The sequence below is a fragment of the Pseudorasbora parva genome, chromosome 4 (genome assembly GCF_024679245.1).
Source record: "Pseudorasbora parva isolate DD20220531a chromosome 4, ASM2467924v1, whole genome shotgun sequence".
Classification (NCBI taxonomy): Eukaryota; Metazoa; Chordata; class Actinopteri; order Cypriniformes; family Gobionidae; genus Pseudorasbora; species Pseudorasbora parva.
The window spans coordinates 27,565,487-27,570,433 of NC_090175.1; positions in this window are offsets into that span (position 1 = coordinate 27,565,487).

Here is a 4,947-nt window from a genome sequence, read left to right on the forward strand (position 1 = left end):
GCCTTATATGAAACATATATGACATCACTACTCGGATATAGGGACATATATGTACATATATTACATTTCCGTATGGGAGGTCCCGTTCTTTGCGTGTTTTCGAAGCTTTGATTATGTTTACAGTGTGCAATATAACATGAGTTCATGTTTCGCGTGTAAAAAAACAGTATTCTTCACACAATTTACTTATCTGTACACCGCTGTTTTCTCTGTCCTAAAAACGGCCTGATGATTTCCTTGTTCTATGAAGTCCCTCCTTCAGAAACACGTAACGAGTTCTGATTGGGCCAGCGCTTCCCGTGTTGTGATTGGATAGCAGCTTAGCGCACTTTGGCTGGAAAGGTCCCGCCTCTTACCATAACGGGGAGATGCAAGCACTGAATGCGCGCTCTTCTCCAGGTGGGAGAGCAACAAGACCATGCCCCCTTTTTTGCGTGTTCTTGTGGGCGGAGGGTTAGTCAACAAACGGTTCTAGTGACGTCATTACATCCCTGCACTTCCTGCTGTAGTCCAAACCGGCAGTTCGCTGTAGGCTTTGAAATGGAACTTCGGTTAAATAAAATATCTCGCTTGGCAATTAACTTTGAGCTTTATAGTTTTACAGGTATTATTTATGCTCTAACAGCAACATTACACACTAACTAAAGTTTGAAAGATGGAATTGTGAAGAACGGGACCTTTAAAAAAAAGATATCAGAAGTCTCCTTCCATGTCAACAATGCTAAAATGGGCCCCATTTAATTTGTGTAGCAAATTCAGTGAAAAAAAATAAAATAATAATAATAAATTGTATCAGTAAAGAAGTAAAATTTTATAACATGATTGTATTTAATTGTGTGTGTAAGATTTTTGGCAGGGCTTACAGTATAAACGAAAAAATAAATAAAAATCCATCGGTTTACTGAGCATAATCAGTATTTTAATGCTTCTGTTCATGGGTTCTTTCTGTAACATTATCATTCATTATTATCGTTGAGAAAAAAAAACGGGTTAATAGTTTTTTTTTTATTATATATATGTATATATATATATATATATATATATATATATATATATATATATATATATATATATATATATATATATTAAACTCAAGCTGTACCATTGAACTTTATACTATGAGCTTGTGACTTACATTTGTAACTCTCTTTCAAGCTGTCATAAAGCCTCATAAAGAAGCTTCATCCGCCTCAATCGTGAATGATGTGCTTCACACATTTAATGGACTCTGCTTGTTTGCAGTGCAGGGCTTAATAAAAACTGATACTTTAAATAGTGTTTTTCTTTATTCAAAATACAATATGTGTAAAGGCTAATATTTGATGCATTTGAGGAGCGGAGAAGGGTGTCTTATGTATTTGCCATCTATAATGCATTACACTTATAACGCATTATAGAAAGTGTTACTATAACCGTACATCTTTACTGTCACTTTGTTTATCCATTTAATGCATCCATTAATTTATTTCTAACATTTTACTGACCTCAACATTTGTGTACACAATAAAATAAAATTATTTTAATATTATTTTAATATTATCGTGAAATTTAAAGTAAAGCAACCTTAAAAATGTGTCTTAAAACTCCCTTTAAAAGTAGTTTCCCGTGATTAGATATTGAATCGTAAATAACTGTGATGTGACATTCCAAACCTTATCTGGCCTATTTTACCTGACATTTCCCTGGATGAAGACATACATTTCCCCGGCATATGGGAAAACAGAAAAGTAAGACCGACTTACAATTTAAATGTGTCATAACTTGATGTTTCATTCACCGACAGAACATTTCATTTTGAGAAAATGAAATAGTCATAATCAGATTTTTTTTTTTTTTTTTTTTTTTTACATGCATAACCTCTTGCTTGTAATACAGCTGTTCAAGAAGCCACCATTTCACACGGACCGATAAGCAGAAAGGGAGTGTGACAGGAAACAAACAGCACTGGGCACATGGGAAATCACAGGCATGTCAGATATGCCTCATACCACATCCAGAAGAGAGTGAAATCATAAAGATGTGTGGAGTTAGGCCTTAATTCAGTATATGAGAGAACACAGAGGGCAAATGACACGTGACCTACACATATTAAAAATTGCTGGTGCATTTAACAGTCATCTCTCACTGCGACAGATTAGAGATGCAGTAAGATGTTCCAGGAAATGTCAGTTTTTGCGTAGTTTGTGCACACAAACGTATAGACACTGAATCCCATAAACACACGGATTACAAAGATGAGATTGGATTTTAACAGGTATGTCTGTTCAATCGTACACATGCCAGAAATGTTGCTAACACACATGAATACACAAACCTCATGTACATGCATACACACTCCTTCAAACTAATTGAACAGACGGAGGTCTGCGGCACTTGAAATTTAAGAGTACTTTCAACTCTACGCTAATGATAATAATGGTGATTATGACTCTTGACTGTGGCTTCTCTTGATTTTTAATTACAGACTCTCTTCCCGATTAAACAACATGGAGGGGAATAAGGCAAAGTGTGAGCTGTGTTAAACAGCACTGGGAAGGAGTGTAAGGTTCTGGGATCTCGGAGGGCATGTTACAGGACATGAACTCACATAAAAACAAGTGCACTAACATTACTGCCTAGATTTTAGAAGAAAAAAGCACACAAGTGACAGGATTTAAAGGTACACTTTTTCCCCACAGTAAAAACAAAATATCCCCATAAAACATTAGTACTCCTGATTTTTTTTTAATCATGAGATGGAATCCAAGTAGATGAATAAAAGCTGATTTTTACATGGATCAAAATTTTACATGGAGCCACCATTTTGAAATCGCATGACCAGCTCAATGCTAAGTGGTTTATTTTTGATAATCATGTTAGTTAAAGGTGCACTATGTTAGCCTGATGTGGTCATACTCAATTCTAGTCTGAATGTGAGTCTGATACTGCTCCACTGGGCTGTGATTATGGGGCCTGTTTCAACCGAACCAGGAAAGACCTCAATTGGATAGACCTACATTGGATAGACCTGCAACCAATCAGAGCAACTAAGCAACGCATAACGCTTGCTGTCAAATGTCAACAGAACTCAACTGAGGTGAAGCATCGATTGACTGATAGACAACAACTCTGTATGTATTTGTAACTTTTCTCATTTGATTGTTTGTTCATTTGTTGTTGGATAAGTGTGTCTGTGTAGTGCAGTGGTGTGTATTATTAATTTTGGTGTATTCTTGCGGTGTGTGTGTGGAGGAGTTAACATTTGTTTGGTCATTGCCACGTTGTGAGTGAGCATTTGTTGGGGGCGTGGCCAGCGAGGTATTAAAAGCCTTGTGTCTTTGTAGCATTTGGCTAGAGGTGAAGCATCAATTGACTGATAGACAACAACTCTATAAGTGTTTGTAAGTTTTCTCAGCTGCTTTTAATAACGATACTCAGGTGAGTGTAAATAGCGTGATAGTCTGCGGCAGCGGAAGTGGCAGTGTGAAGCCCTCCGTGTGTGAAGACAGACGAGTGTAAAGACTTCAACTCTTCCCTGTGCAAGACCAACGAGTGTAAAGACTTAAAACTCTTCCCTGTGCAACTCCTCCCGAGCAAGGACCCTGACAAGGCACTTGAGTATCATTTTCCTTTTCAGTTTTCTTAATTCTATCTGGCTGTGGCAAGGGGGGCGTGGTTCAGCGAGGTCTGCAGCGGGAGAGAGAGCCGCGGGACGAGCGGTAAGTGAGTGGGTTGGAAGCAGATTAATAACACCTGTCTCTCGTTCCAGTAATGAGCGCGGAGAGGGGATAAAACCTAGGTGGAACCGGAGATCCAGGAGAGAGAGAGGGACTGCTGACGCGACACACACACACACTCACGGACATTGAGTTGTGAGACACGTTGACCCGGAAGCGGAACGTTTAACCGGAACCCGGAAGTGACTGAGAGAAATACACACGGGCAATAGCCGTGTGAAGAGACTGAGTTTTTGTTCTAATAAAGAGAAGCGTCAGCAGTCAAACCGACCCCCTTGTCCTCTTCCTTCCTTACACAAACGAACTTTATCACACTGGTGCCGAAACCCGGGAAGGAAGTAGGACAGCGCCGCCGCCATGACAACGCCCTCCGCCTCGCCATTTGCGGACATCATCACCTCCCTCGCGGTCCTCCACCAAGACCAACATCAGGCAATGCTGGACCTGCGGGCGGACCAGGAGCGCCGCTTCGAGGCGATTGTCCGCGGCCAGCAAGAGGACCGCGAGCGGTTCCGGAGCTGGATGGATCGGGAGGTTCGCGCCGAAGCCGCCGGGCGGGCTAGCGCATCGGTCCACATGCCCCTCCACAAGATGGGGCCAGAGGACGATCCGGAGGCCTTCATAGACCTCTTCCAGAAGACCGCGGAGGCCTCCGGCTGGCCCCGGGCACAGTGGCCGGTGCGCCTCATTCCATTACTAACAGGGGAAGCCCAGGCGGCCGCCCAACATCTGCCGGTAGCGAACCTCCTGAAGTACGAGGATCTAAAAAGGGCCATCCTACAGAGGGTCGGTCGGACCCCGGAGCAACACCGCCAGAGGTTCCGCTCCCTGGAATGGGGCGAGGCCGGCCGACCCTTCGCTATGGCCCAACAGCTCCGGGACTCGTGCCGCAGATGGCTCTTGGCCGGCGGAAGCGACGTGGACCATACCATCGATCTGGTGCTGCTGGAGCAATTCATCACTCGGCTCCCAAGAAAGACCGCCGAGTGGGTCCAGTGCCACCGGCCCACGTCGCTGGAGACGGCCATCCAGCTGGCGGAGGACCACCTGGTGGCGTGCCCGGGGGTCGGCGAGCCCTCACTAACTTCTCACTCTCTCTCTCCCCCCTCTGTCTCTCCCTCTCGCCCTGTCCCTCTCCCCAGGTCCCGTCCTCCAGGCCCTCCTCGCGTTCCCCCCAGAGGTCGGGGTGGGATGGGCCCAGGACCGTCCGGGAGTTCGCGGGCTCCGCCCA